The sequence below is a fragment of the Rattus rattus genome, chromosome X (genome assembly GCF_011064425.1).
Source record: "Rattus rattus isolate New Zealand chromosome X, Rrattus_CSIRO_v1, whole genome shotgun sequence".
In the NCBI taxonomy this organism is placed as follows: domain Eukaryota; kingdom Metazoa; phylum Chordata; class Mammalia; order Rodentia; family Muridae; genus Rattus; species Rattus rattus.
This window is the reverse complement of record NC_046172.1, coordinates 12,292,132-12,307,687: the sequence shown is the minus strand read 5'-3', so window position 1 is coordinate 12,307,687 and position 15,556 is coordinate 12,292,132. Positions and strand designations below refer to the sequence as shown.

The following is a 15,556-nucleotide window of genomic DNA, read 5'->3' as shown; positions in this document are numbered from 1 at the left end:
AGCCTCTGAGACTTACTGCTGAATAGACTCACCCTTTCTAGTTCTTTCTGAACTCTGACTGACTGGTTCAACTCATCTGTTCTGGCTTAAACTCCTCTCTAAGCTGACTGCTTCAATCTGGTTTCTCTTGGCTTTTCCTGAATTGCTCTGCTTGGCCTCCAACTAATTCTAGTAATCTTTTCTAATCTTCTGGATCCTTCTCATTCTCAGTCTCATTCTGTCTTTACCTGTGTCTAGCTCGTTCTCTCTTCAGTCTGTCTCTGTAAAACATTCCCAGTAAAACTGTCTCCTTCTCCATCTCTGTGCTACTCTACTCTCCCTCTCAACTCTACTTCACTACTCTTCACGAATACTACTGTGTTCCTGTACTGCACTCTCTTGTACTGTCTGTTTCTCTTCCTTAAGTAGCCCCCCTTTCCTCTCTTGTCTCCTGAGAGTTGGGCATATTCTGTTCTGTCAAATCTTTCTCTGATTTGTCACTTTGTCTGCCACTCAATTAGACATCACTGTCAAACATGGGTGCTTCCTTCTACATACTAATGTTATCTTCATTGTTTGGGATTACAGGTGTATACTAAGGGTGTGTCGGTATTCCAGCCAGAGTGATTAAAGGTGTGTGCTAAGGACCGAGCTACACAAGTAGAAACAGGTTCAAATATCCCATAATATGTGTGTGTGTGTGTGTGTGTGTGTATGTGTGCGTGTGTGATATCTCATTACCTAGAACTTCCGTTTTGTTGCCTAGTAGTTGTAAATTGATGTTCCTTTCTTATTTCTGTAGGTTTTCATGCTTTTCATTAACAGGCTGTACTCCAAGTAATCCAACAATGACTGCCTATGTGTAGAAAGTCTAAGATTCCAGTAGTTGTTCATTCTTCAATGCTGGGTCTCTCCGCTGGTATATATCAGTATATATAAAAAGTATATACCAGAATCCAAAAGGAAGACTTGCTAGTGAGGATGGAAGGAAGCAGGCAAAGAGAGTGAGTTTTCCTATTCCCTGATAGGTATTGTACCATGTTGTTGGTAACAGTTAGTTCTCTAACTATAATTAAGGCCAGCTCAACAGGAAGGAAGTCATGCCTGCTATTGGATACTTAGCTAATTACTTGAAGCTAGTGATGTCAGGGATATTAGAGCACAACCTATTACTGCCTTACTAAGCCAGCAACCATTCCTAACTACATTCTAAATATTCATCTGTATACGCACAGAGATGTGTAGTTTTCACCCCTTGTTTAAGTCAGTGTTCTACTGTGAAAAGATAGTATGACCGTGGCGACTCTAATGTAGAAAAACATTTAATTGGGGCTGGCTGACGTACAGTTTCAGAGGTTTAATCCATTATCATCATGTTGGGGAGCATGTTGGTGTATAGGCAAACATGGTGCTGGAGGGGATGCTCAGAGTTCTTCTTCCTGACCAGCAGGCAGCAGGGAAAGAGAGAGATAGAGATAGAGATAGATAGATAGATAAATAGATAGATCGATCAATAGATAAATAGATAGAGACAGAGAGACAGAGACACAGAGAGACAGAGACACAGAGAGAAAGAGACACAGAGACCTAGAGACAGGGACAGACAGACATAGAACCTGGCTTGAGCATTTGAAACCCAAAAGCTCAGTGACACACCTACCCCAGAGAGGCCACACTTACTCCAACAAGGCTACACTTACTGATTCCTGTCAAGAAACACTGCTCCCTAATGACCAAGTATTCAAATCTGTAATCTTATAGGGGCTATTCTTACTCAAACCACCACATGCCTTATCAAGGAAACTTTCTTTTACAACAGAAGGAAATCATTACAGAAAACCATAACTGATCAAAATACAGAAAAGAAGTGATTATGGGATACCTGGCCCCAATTGATACATCTACAACAGAACTCCTACATCGAAGGCTTAGGGATCATTGCAGAAGAGAGCCAGAGAACCAGAAAATGTGCTTTTAGAAAGGACAGGGAAGCTTTACCCATGATACCTCAACAATATGGCTTCCCAAACAAGCTCTGAACAAGTACACCACCAATAGACATGCTAATATGGAAGTGGGAAATATCATGGGGCCCTATCCCTGGGACAACTAAGAACTGCTAAGGGCAAGAGAAATGGTCTTCTCCAAGGATGAGCTCCCTAATTGGTTATCCAACACTGAGTGATCAGCCCTGAAATTCTATATATATAAGTAACAATAAACAGACTGTGCAGGTTGGATTTATATATTTCGGCATTTATATATATCTATAACTGTGACGATCAATGAAAGAGATGGAGCAAGGTGGGTATATGGGAAGGATTGGAGGAAGAAACAGGAAGAGAAATATGTAATATGTAATATTTTAATTTTAAAATTAAAAAATACTTAAAAATTGTTACTTGTTTTTTAAATATCTTCTATGTATTTGTTGATACTTTTAATTTTATCGTTTGTTACAATCTTATATTTTTGGTTGTGAGCCTAGCCTTTAATGGCTGAGCCATCTCTCCAGCCTTCGTTTGTTACAATCTTAAAGAATATTTGAAAGTGTGGGAATGCCTTCCCGTTGTCCCAGCCCTTGGATGGAGGCAGGAAGATCAGGGTTCAAGGCTATTCTTGACCACATAACAAATTCTGGGTCAGCCTGGACTAAATGAAACAAAACAAAGCAAAACCGTATATACTAGTACTAGGTGTGCTCTGGGTTGCCAGCGCTTCAGGCTGTCTTGGCTAATAAAGAGAACCCATGGACACGTCTTTGTACACATCTACATCTCTGCTTCTTTCTGTTTTTCTCTCCATTGGGCCACACCAGTAACTCCAATTCTGAACCATGATTCTATTACAATATGAATATAGTAAGTCCATGCTTTGGTCATGAGAAACTTGCTTCTACTTAGAACAACTATGCTGCTTATTGAGTGTAATTGACTTATAAATAATTACACATCTTTCAAATGTACAATTTGCTGTTTTAACACACACACATATTCATAAAAATCCATTCTCACTATCAAGATCATGAAAATATCCTTCACTTTCAAAAGTACCTTTTAGAATACGATCTAATCAGATTTCTGGGCATCCCTTGTTCCACCCAAGGTTGGTATGCAAAACTGACTACTAAAACTTACGTTTTAAAATTCTGCTTTAACAATACCAACGTCATTGCCATATCCGCATCTGCTTCTTACATTTCCCGTCTCTTCAATCCGTGTTTGTCTTTTTGTTTCAGTGTACCTTGTAAAACTGGTTATAACTTCTGTGAACTGTCCTTCAGTGATTTGGGGGTCAAGCTTGGCGAAGGGAGGTCACACGTAATCTACTTCTATGATTAGAATTCAGTCTTTCTGTGAGCCTGTCTTTGAACTTGGAAATTTAATATTTACCTCCTCATAAACAGAAGAGCAGTCTGACTTTTTCCTTCCTGCAGGTTGCTTGGACCCTCATGAAACATCAATAGCTTAGGCTCTAAGGGAACAGTTTGACTTTCTGGAAGTTCTTGTTAAGAATAGAATGTGCTTACGCATTCCAAAATGTCTCCCATTCCTATCTTCTTACCATAAATGCAGGGGGACTTAACCCTGATAATCACTGGGAAGATTAAGTTCCTACAGGTAGAACTCACAAGTATGGGACCCCTGCTGTAAGGTTGAGTTCCCCTTGATCTTTTTATATTTAGAACCCCTATTATCTCCCCACCAGACAAACCATATTGTTTTCATAGAAGAATGATATGGTCTGTGGAAAATTCATATTTCAAGTAACTAACCTAGGAACCAGAGCAAGTCAAGCTGGTGTGCAGAGTCAAAGACACAATTTGACCAAATGCTATTAGCATACAGAAAAATATGCATCTGATAGAAAAAGGTCCATGGATGATTGAGTAAAAGATTATGGAGGTTATTGCACTGACACTCCCGAGGAACAGAAAATGCAGTTCCTTCAAGACAACGTAGTAGATTGTAGGCACAAGGAATCCCTGTTGCATAACCACAAGTTGAATTTATGTGTACTTGTATCTCCATTTAATTAGTTATTTTATTTACTTACATTTCAAAAGTTGTTCCTCTTCCCAGTCTCACCTCTGCAAACCCCCCATTCCATGCCCCTTCCCCTTTGCCTCTAAGAGGGTGCTTTGCCCCACCCTCCCACTCCAGCCTCACCCCTCTAGCATCTCCCTTTGCTGGGGCAACAAGCATCCACAAGACCAAGAGACTTCCCTCCTACTGATGCCAGATAAGGCCATTCTCTGCTACATATGTAGCTAGAGCCATAGGTCCCTCCGTGTGTACTCTTTGGTTGGTGGTTTAGTTCCTGGGGACTCTGAGGGGTCCAGTTAGTTGACACTGTTGTTCTTCCTATGGGGTTGCAACCCCCTTCAGCTTCTTCAGTCCTTCCCCTAACTATTCCATTAGGGTACCTGGGCTCTATCTAATGGTTGGCTGTGAGTATCTACATCTGTTTTAGGTGCTGGCAGAGCCTCTCAGAGGACCACCATACTAGGCATCTGTCTGCAAGCACTTCTTGGAATCAGCAATAGTGTCTGGTTTGGTGTCTACAGATGGAATGAATCCCTAGGTGGGGCAGTCTCTGGATAGCTTTTCCTTCATTCTCTGCTCCATTTATTGTCCCTGTGTTTCCTTTCGACAGGAGCATTTCTGGGTAAAAATTTTGAGTTGGGTGAATGGCCCTTTCCCTCCACTGGGGGGCTGTGCCTATCTATTGTAAGTAGTCTCTTTAGGTTCTATCTGCCTTCTGTTGGGTATTTCAGCAAATGTTATCCCCAGTGGGTCCTGGGAGCCTCTTCTCTCCCTGGCATCTGGGACTTTCTAGTGGTTCTCCTGCCCTCTCCCCACTGCTACTTCTTTCTATTCATTCTCCTGGCCCTCTGGACTTCTCTCCTGTCTCTTCCCACACCTAAACCTGCCCTAGCTTTTCCCCTCCCTCTCCTATCTCCCACCAGGATCCTCCCTCCCTCTACCTCATGTGATCGTTTTGTTCCCCCTTTTATGTGGGATTGAAGCATCTACACTTTGGCCTTCCTTCTTGTTAATCTTCATATGGTCTGTGAGTTTTATCATGGGTATTCTGAGCTTTTGGGCTAATAGGCACTTATCAGTGAGTGCATACCATGTATGTCCATTTGAGTCTGGGTTACCTCACTCAGGATGGTTTTTTCTAGTTTCATCCATTTGCCTGCAATTTTGTGAAGTCATTTTTAATAGCTGAGTAGTACTCCATTATGTAAATGTACCACATTTTTCTGTATCCATTTTTCCTTCAAGGACATCTAGGTTATTTCTAGCTTCTGACTATTATAAATGAGGCTGCTATGGATATAGTGGACCATGTGTCCTTGTTACATGTTGGAGCATCCTTTTGGTATATGCCAAGGAGTGGTATAGCTGGGTATTCAGGTAGAACTATTTCCAATTTTTTGAGGAAACTCCAGATTGATTTCCAAAGCAGTTGTACCAGCTTGCAATCCCATAAGCAATGGAGGAGTGTTCCTCTTTATCCACATCTTCTTCAGCATTTGCTGTCACCTGAGTTTTTGATCTTACCCATTCTGATGGTTGTAAGGTGAAACTCAGGGTCATTTTGATTTGCATTTCCTTGATGATTAAGGGTGTTGAACATTTCTTTAGGCATTATTCAGCCATTTGAGAATCCTCAGTTGAGAATCCATTTGAGACTCCTCAGTTGAGAATTCTGTACCCCATTTTTAAATTGTGTTATTTAGAAGTTAGTTTCTTGAATTCCTTATATATTTTGGATATTAGCCCTCTATTGGATGTGGAGTTGGTGAGGATTGTTCCCTAATCTGTTGGTTGCCGTTTTGTCCTAATGGCAGTGTCCTTTGCCTTATAGAAGCTTTGCAATTTTATGAAGTCCCATTTGTCTATTGTTAATCTTAGAGCATAAGCCATTGGTGTTCTGTTCAGGAAATTTTCCCTTGTGCCCATGTGTTTAAGGCTCTTCCTCACTTTTTCTTCTATCAGTTTCAGTGTATCTGGTTTTATGTGATCCACTTGAACTTGAGCTTTATACAAGGAAATAAGAATGGATTGATTTGCATTCTTCTACATGCTGACCTCCAGTTGAATGAGCACCATTTGTTGAAAATGCTATCTTTCCTCCAGTTGAACCAGCACCATTTGTTAAAAGTGCTATCCTTTTCCATTGGATGGTTTTAGCTCCTTTGTCAAAAATCAAGTGACCATAGGGTTCATTTCTTGGTCTTCAAGTCTATTCCATTGATCGACTTGCCTGTCTCTGAACCAATACAATACAGTTTTATCACTATTGCTCTGTAATACTGCTTGAGGTTAGGGATGGTGGTGATTCCCCCAGAAGTTCTTTTATTGTTAATATTGAAAATTTATTATATGACAAACCATCTTTTGTCTAATGTGTAAAGGACAAAGCCACATGTAAATATTTCATGCTCTTTTCCATATCAAGCTAAAAGTAACAAGGCCTGAGATAAGCAAAGTGATAACCATGTCTCCACCCTGAGAAACAAGTACCAACAATGACAGGAAAGTCTTGTAGATTTAGGCATCTTTATTGTTTGTTTGTTTTTTTTTCAGACAGGATATCATGTAGTCCAGGTTGGCCTCCAACTTCCTATGTAGCTCTGGCTGGCCTGGAACCCCTGACGTTGTTGCCTTCGCCTTTATTACAAGTTTGAGTAGACCTTTGTTCTCACTTCCTTGAGAAACAAACTATAAAACTTAATGAGGGCAGCTGTTAAGGTGATTTAGTTTGATTTAAGGCAAACAATTTTTATGTATATGCTAAAATATTTATAGATACTTTTAACAAAATACTGGAAAATAAGCTCAAACACGATTCCTTTTCAGAACTGTTTCCTGAAAATGGTCCTGATAATGTCGAGTTACAGATGATCACGAGGATCTTGTTACACCTGATTATTAGAAGTTTTGGGGTCAGGTTTATGTCCAAAGCTGGATTTTGCTCAGATAATAGCTTTTAAACAAGGAAATAGCCGATCTATCATGATGAATTCAAGACTCAAGTAATAGAGGTGTATCCATGAAACGTGTCTCAAATGTTTAAAAATTACATATGGTGTAACCTTAGAATCTATCCTTATCCTGGTCTAAACCTTGAATTGTTCCTTGTGTTTGTTGCTTTTTTTGAGAGAGGATATAGTCAAGGATGGCTTTCAAGTCTTAATCCTCCTGTCTCTGTCTTCCAGGGGTTGGGGTTGTAGTGATGAACCACCACACTTGACATTACTATTTGGGAAGGTCACCAGCCTTCTCATACTGAAGGGGAAGAGCCAAGCCTTCGTTGAAATATACATGCAAGAGGTTGCTGACACCACACGTATCAGTGCCATGCTGCCAGTCCAACTATGTCTAGTTCTTCAAGCACAAGGTGCTCAAGACCAATAGCTCCCCACACAAGGTGCATGCCAATCGGGTAATCTTACAGGTGGTGAAGTCAGTACATTTGAGAAACCTGGTCTTCATGGGCTCCAGTGGCCCACGTACACCAAGATGGTGATGGTTGACCAGAACGCCGAACTCAGGATCATCATGGGAAAATCTCTGCTACTCAGTGATCCTGGATGCTCTGCAGCAGGCCTTCTTCAAGTGTGGCACTGTCCTCAGTATCATCATCTTCACTAAGACCATTTCCAGGTACTGCTGTACTGTGCTCACCACTTGAGCATCCAACATGTTAATCTGGCTCTAGATAGCCAGAACAGCTACATATCACACATTACTTTTCCAAGCTCACAGTGCCAGTTGGTTTTTTGTTTTGTTTTGTTTTGTCAACTTGACAATAAACCTAGACCTATATCTGGGAAGAGGGAATCTTAGTTGAAAAACTGCCTCCATAAGTTTAGCCTGTAGGTAAATCTTGAGGGTATTGTCTTGATTAATGATTCATGTGGTAGGGTCCAGCCCACTGTGGATGGAACCACTTGTGGGCAGGTGGTCTTGGGGTTATATAAGAAAGCAGGCTGAGAATGCCGTAAAAGCAAGTCAGTACACAGCATTTCTCCATGACCTCTGCTTCAGTTCCTGTTTCCAGGTTCCTGTCTTGAGCTCCTGCCCTGGCTTCCCTTGGTGACAGAGCATGACCTGAGAGGTGTAACCTGAAGTAACCTTTCCTCCCTGGATTGCTCTTGGTCATGGTTTATCACAGCATTGGAATCCTAGCTAGGACACGTAAATGTCTACAACACTAAGTACAAGAGTCATGACTGTGCTCTCTGAGGCCACCTTTGGGGAACAGATAGCTTCTTGGAGAAGGCCATGGCTACAGCATTGTCCTTTTTGACCCTAATGTCTCTGTCTGCTTCCCCTCCAACCTCCATCAGGCGTACTATCAGCAGCAGTTGCAACTGCATCATCATTTCAAGTCTGAAGGTGTCAGGGATTCCATCTTGCTGGCCGGAAACCTGAACACAAGAAGGCACAGAGCCAAGCCCCTTTATTCTCTTCAGTATCTATGGTTATGTGAAGCAGGTGAAGATCTTGTTCAACAAGGAGAAGACAGCAGGTAGGCCCAGCTGGCCATGAGGCACCCAAACAAACTACATGGGGAGCCAATGCGTATTACAACATCAAAGCACCAGAGTGTGCAGCTGCCTTGTGAGGGCCAGGAAAACTGGCTTCACCAAAAACGCTGATAGCTCACCAGTGCACTGCTTCAAGAAGCTGGGCCCCAAGTTCTTTAAGAATTTCTTCCTGTTCTCAGCCACCCGGCAACTCACCAACATCCCTTCTTCAGTGTCAGAGCAGTTCCTCAAGAACTTCTCAAGCAACAAGGGCATGACCAAGGGCTTATAATTCTTTCAGGGACTGCAGCCCTGACTTCATGCTCTCTGTCCCATCCATCATCCCTACTAGAAGAACTATGTGATGGTTCTGATCCAGATAAGTTTGTTGGAGGAGGAAGTGCAGGCACCCATTAAGCTGCAAATCCACGACCAAAGCATCCCTGAACAAAAAGAACAATGCTGATGGGATTGTTACTCCAGAATTCAGGATATATTATAGATCTCTAGTAATGAAAATATGGCGCTGACACCAAACAGACATGTATGTCAATGGGACAAAATAGAAGACCCAAACATGAGTATTTGTAACTGCAGCCATCTGCTATTTGATAAAGAGGCAAAAAACATACCCTGGAGAAAAGACAGAGCATCTTCAACAAGTGGTGGTTAAAGCTGAAGACTGTATGGCGACATGCAGATGAATGGATCGGACTCATACCTGTCCAATCATACCAAACATTAGATCCAAGTGTACCAATGACTTCAACTTGAAACCCACAACATCAAAGCTGCTGGAAGTAAACATATGCAGTTTCCTTCAAGAGATAGATGAAGGGAAGGACCTTCTCAACAGGACCACATTTGTTTAGGAATTAAGGTCAGCAATTGACAACAGGGACCTCATAAAACTGAAGAGCTTTTTGTGCAGCTAAGGAAATAATCAAGTGAAGAGGAAGCCCACAGAATGGGAGAGGGTCATTGCCAGCTACACATCTGTCAGAGGGCTAATATCTACAATATATGAGGAACTCAAAGAACAAAGAGTCAAGGAAACAAACAACCCAATTAAAAAGTGGGTGGGGGATGTAGACAATTTCAACAGAAAAATAGAAAGGGCTAAGAAATACTTCAGAAAAAGTGTCCAACTTCCTTAGCAGTTAGGGTAATGTAAACTAACCCAACGTTGACAATTCTTAACGAGACAGTAGACAACAAATGCTGCTGCAGATAAGTCAGCGGGAATGCCAACTAGCACAGCCACTCTGAAAGTCAAGTAGGAGGATCCTCAAAAAGCTAAAAATAGCTCTACAAAATAATTCCAGCTCTACCCCTTCGGCATATGCCCAAGGGGTATCCTCCTCTACAGATACTTGCCCGGCTCTGTTCACTGTTGCTCTATAGCTAGGAAATGGAAACAAATCAGATGTCTGACAACTGACAATTGAATAATGAAGATATGGTCCCAGAAGGTCTAAGAATCCAGTAGTTGTTCAGTGCCAGAGGCTGGATATCTCAGCCGATCTTCAGAATATATCAGAGCCCTGGCAAAGTAGGCTCTAATGCTCGTAAAGGGATGGACTTGCTAACAAGACGAGAGCAAGCACACAAGGAAAGAGCAAGCTGCCTTCTTCGATGTCCTTCCTATAGGCTTCCAACAGAGGGTGTGGCCCAGGTTAAAGGTAGATCTTTCCCATCTCTAAGGATCAGGATTAAAAGTGATCCTTCTCACTTCAGATTATTTAATTAAAAAGGACCTCACAGGGATAACCACTTGAGTTTAATTAATCCCAAAAGTAGTCAAGTTGACAGTCAAGAATAGCCATCACAGAAACCAGAGGTGGAGCTGGGTGGCTGGGTGTTGGACTTGACACAGGAATAACAAGCAGTACACAGGTGATATGGAGTAGGAAACAACAAAAAATAGGGAAGGGGTCCAACTTGGGAGGAGAGAGGGAGGTCAATACAGACAGAGAAGGGATGTGGGACAGATAAAACTAATATTATTTGATAAAGCCCCAGAGAATCATTTTATATTTACCTAAGATTATACACAATAGAAGAACAAGTGTATGTGTATAATGGATGTGTGTGTGTGTGTGTGTGTGTGTATGTGTGTGTGTGTGTGTATGTGTGTGTGTGTGTACTGACAATGTTCCCCACAAGAATCATAGATTAAAAGATAGCCCAGTACCGAGCCTGGTTCAAATGGCTAAGGTAGTCCAAGTGATTCTGAGTATAGATGTAGCCCTTGGTTGCCTGTCAGGGGTTGAGGATAGACCCCATTGCTGAATAGACCAAACACTTAGGATATACAATCTTGAGCTGGATGTGACCTAAAAACCTCTTTTCTGTGGTCTAGCTTCCGCTGTTCCAGAAAATACTATGGAAGCTATCAAGGGAGGGAAACACTTAAACAGTCCTACCCAGTCTTACCTATGAACCAGAACAATTGCCATCATGGTAAGACTGTAGGTAGAATAAGTGGCACTAACATGTTGGTGGCAACCAAGAGCTCTGTCATAGACTTAAAGCCCACCCACTAGGAGGGAAGTAATGCCTGGTACTTGAACCCTAGTCAACTTCATGGGGCTAGTGAGGTTATGGACTGCAGAAAAGAGTGCACTGCTGCCACTTTGCTAGACCAGCATAATTCCTAATACATTTTAAATCTTATCCTTTTACCCAGAGATAATGTAACTACCACCAGGAAGCCTGTCTCTACTGCAAATGGAAACCATCACAGGAAACCACAACTGGGCACACTGCACAGACTGGCAGATTGGGGGAGCTCAGGCCCGCGGACACGTAACGCTCAGCTCTTGCATCTATGGCCCAGGAAACACTGAGGAAGAGAGTGGAAAGATTGTAAGAGCAAGACTACCTGGAAGCCTCTGAAGTTTCTTCTAGAAATGGCTGTATAAATAAAACCAGAACAATGCCAATATCGATGGAAATTTTGACATAGGAGAGCAAAATTTTCACTGGATTCTACCACCAGACAGAGAACTCTAGGCAACTAATGAGTCCTGGGAGAATTAGCGTCTCCCAAGGATAAGCCCAAATACTGGTTGTCTGATGCAGAGTGATCAGACTACAGACCATTTATACTCAAACAACAAAAGTGGACTCAGTAGCTTGGATGTACACACTATATACATAGATATGCATGTAACAATAATAACAGAACGAGCCCATCAACCTGAGAGTAAGGGCTGGATAGGAGGCTGGAGGGAGGGAAGGCAGAGAGACAAGCAAGGTGTAATTCTGCTTTAATTAAAAACTTATCAACTAAAATAACCTTACAGACCAGATGTATATTTTTAAAAAGAACCAGTTTACCTGTTCTTTTAAAAATTAAAATTTTGTCAGGCATGTTGGCATGCGCCTTTAGTCCCTGCACTTGGGCGGCAGAGGCAGAAGGATCTCTGTGAGTTTGAGGCCAGCCTGGACTACAGGACAGCCAAGGGCTACACAGAGAAATCCTGTTTCAAAAAAAAATTCCACAAAACTAAACTAACTAACTAAATAATAATAAAAAAAGAAATCTAGCCCATTTTACAGTCCTGTGCAGGGACCTGTGCCTTGAAATGCCCAGATGTGAGGAGGTCTCAGCAGCCCCTAGAATATAGCCACCTCCTTGGGCCTTACACACTAGTGCCCCACAAGTCACCTACTCAAGCCACCAGGGTCTCTTTTGACCTCCAGCTGAGCAAGGTGGCCTGCACTATGGGATTCCTAGGTTTTTCAGAAGCTGTGACTGCCACTCCTAACCTTGTAATCAAGTGACATGATTCTTCTATGTTGATAGCCAGGCCAGAGGGCTCTTTCTATCCTTGGCTGCAGAGCTTTTTGTGATGTTTTGTGTGGCTGCAGACCCATCCCTAGCAATATGTCCAGTAGAATCCTGAAGTGTTCCCGTTTATGTGTAGTTTTACGTAACTTTTAATAGCCACGATATGATGGTATGCGTGCACTCTTAGCTTCTATACAACTATGCTCTTCCCTTCCTTCCTGGTAGCTAAGTCACAGGTGGGACTCAAGATGGCACAGCCTCTACCTGCCCCATCAGGAGAAACAGCTTTGACTGTCAAGGCCTTTCCACCTCCAAATTTTGTACCAAAGTTTGGTTTCTATCTACTTCTGACTCATACCCAGGTAGAAGGGCCGATTCCAGGTCTTTGCCAGGTCTCTCCAACCCTCACCTCTGTATTTAGCTTGTCTTCAAGGGAATGTGACCCTGGACTTGGAGGTTCTATGACGAACCAAGTCAAGAGTGTGAAAAATTACAATTTTATATGTGTGGGAGGGCATCGGTGTAGTGTTTATTTTTAATGGTGATAGGTGTATATTTTGGTAATAACGATAGGCTCAGTTCCCTGGTGACATTATACCCTGTCTCAGATGACTGTGTGTGAGTGTGAATGTGTGTGTGCTTCCAGAAAAGCCACTTTACAGCCTGTGTTTTCCCTTCTGTGCTATAGAAAGAAGCATCAGCTGGGTTGAGCCTGGATTCAGTAAGCTGTTTCCTATGGAGGATGGGAGGGCACATTAAAATACATGGAACCAGCATTCAAGCAATGGAATTGCAATGTCACTTCCTCCCACTCTACAACCACTCTCCTTTGACTATAATATACATCTCAATCCTGAAACTTGTTTTTTTAATGGTGATAACAAAGAGACCACAAGAAGATCCAAGATCAGAATTAGGCCCTGCACCAACTCACTGCTTCTATTTTGCCCCCCCAAAGACAGTCACCCTAAGAACAAATGCCAGCCCTTGTTCAATCCTGAACATGTGCAAGTTACAGTTTTATGTACGGCCAGCCTGGCTATCGGAACAATAATTGTCCCAGAGCAAGGCTTCCTGTTCTTATGCTTTGCCCAGTAAATAAATCAGATACATGTCCATATGAAGACTGAGCCGCATGTCTGCTACATATGTTCCAGGGGCCTCATTTCAGCCTGTGTGTGTTATTTAGTGCCTCAGTCTCAGAGCTCTCAGAGGTCCAGGTTAGTTGACTCTGTTGGTCCTTTTGTGGGGTTCTCATCCCGGCCTCAGTAGGAGAATGTGCCTAATCTGGCAGAGACTTGATACACCAGGGTGGGAGGATACCCAGGGGAGGGCACCCTCTCAGAGGAGTAGTAGGGAGGTGGGCGGGGTCTTTGTGAGGGGAGAGTTGAAGGGGGCAGCATTTGAAATATAAATAAATAAGTAGTTATAAAAATTAGATGCATGTTGGAAAAGTGAGTGCACCTCCCTCAAAAGAAGAGGAGAACCATTAAATACATGAAGACAGAACTTCACAGGTTAAGAGGCTCACCCGTCTCCAGTGATTTATCTGCTAGAGCACATATGAAACTCTCATACCCCAGCATGGTCCCGTCACCTGGTTGGCTGATTCCAGGGTAATTCTGTCTATGGCAGGTAAAGAGGTTTTTCTATTAAAAAATTAGTGTCACCTGTTCTGTCCTGCCTTAATTTCTTTTCCTGTGTTTATCTCAATAGTTTGGGTCAATGATGTTTTCTCTCAACCTATGCCTGCTACACTGTTGTCTCATCTTCTGCTCAGTTCTTTTGTTATGAAGAGACATTATGTCCAGTCTGCAGACATTTAGGTCATGAGTTGCCTCTTCCTCATTTCTTTGACCTATTAACTGTGACAAATCAGGATTTCCCAGTCCTCTCTATCCTTCAGTATACCTCATCACCCTTAATAGCACTCTGTTTCTGTCTGGGGGACACAAACTCCAGGCAGCACCTCTAAAAGTTTTTCTACTTTCAATATACTGAATAGATCACTCTTATTTCTACCTCAATACACCCTCAAACTGAAGTCCTTCAGAGAACTCCAGCCTTTTGTTTCTTGTTTCAGATTCTTAAAAGTCTAGGATCCTTATGCCCACTAATTCCCATGCAAACCCTTTCATTCCCACTGCCAAGGCCTCTGATGGAAAATCTAGCTCAAGATCAATCATTAATGAGATTTTTCTTCTATACTTGGTTGTCCTCATCCCATATCTTCTCCTCAGGACCTTTCCCCATTACACCCTATTTCACTGTTTCAGACCTGAAAGATGCTATTTTCACCATTGTCCTGTCTCTTGAGTTTCCAGATATTTTTGCCATCACCCACACTAATCCTGACAGCCAACACTCACAACAGCTCACGGATGGTCCTTCTCCAAAGATTACAAGACAACTTACATTTGCTTAGATGGCTTCTTGCTTTAGAGCTTTCTTTCCTTAGCACATCCTTCTCTAATATGTTGACAGTCTATTTCTTTGTAGTTCTCTTTAAATGTCACCTCGCAATACCATCACCTTCTTAAATTTCCTAGGACAGTAGGGATACACATTGTCTTAGGCCATCTTCCAGCTTAGTCAACAATTTGGTACTAGGGGCTCCTCCTCACACCAGTGCAAAGGTCAATTACAATGCAGAGAAAACACTTCATTGCTACCTTACAACCCCCACAAATAAAAAAAAAAACCTTTCTTGCACTCACAGCATCTTTAGCAACTGTATCACAAATTATGGGCTTATTTTAAAAGGGGAAGAGCCTCAAACACATGGGCACAGGGGAAATTTTCCTGAACAGAACAACTATGGCTTATGCTCAAGATCAGTATCTGACAAATGTGACCTTATAAAATTGCAAAGCTTCTGTAAGGCAAAGGACACTGTCATTGGGACAAAACAACAACCAGCAGATTGAGAAAAAGATCTTTACCAATCCTAAATCTGATAGAGGGCTAATATCCAATATATAAAAAGTACTCAAGAAGTAGACTCCAAAGAGCCAAATAACTCTATTAAAATGGGTTACAGAGCTAAACAAAGAATTCTCAACTGAGGAATATTGAATGGCTGAGAAGTTCCTAAAGAAATGTTCAACATTCTTAGTCATCAGGGAAATGCAAATCAAAACAACTCTTAGATTCTAGCTCACACCAGTCAGAATGGCTAAAATAAAAAACTTATGGGACAACAGATGCTGGTGAGAATGTGGAGAAAGAGGAACACT

At 42.0% G+C, this 15,556-nt stretch overlaps 1 long non-coding RNA gene across 1 annotated transcript in view; it reads left to right on the top strand.

Annotated features, from left to right (window-relative positions):
* The window catches only part of LOC116889378, a 35,941-nt gene extending 22,503 nt beyond the window's left edge, over positions 1-13,438 (top strand). Inside the window, exons 3-5 of the long non-coding RNA XR_004386378.1 lie at positions 7,211-7,658; positions 8,345-10,206; positions 13,009-13,438. This is a non-coding gene — a long non-coding RNA (uncharacterized LOC116889378). The remainder of the gene's footprint in view (positions 1-7,210; positions 7,659-8,344; positions 10,207-13,008) is intronic.
* The last annotated feature ends 2,118 nt before the right edge of the window (positions 13,439-15,556 follow it).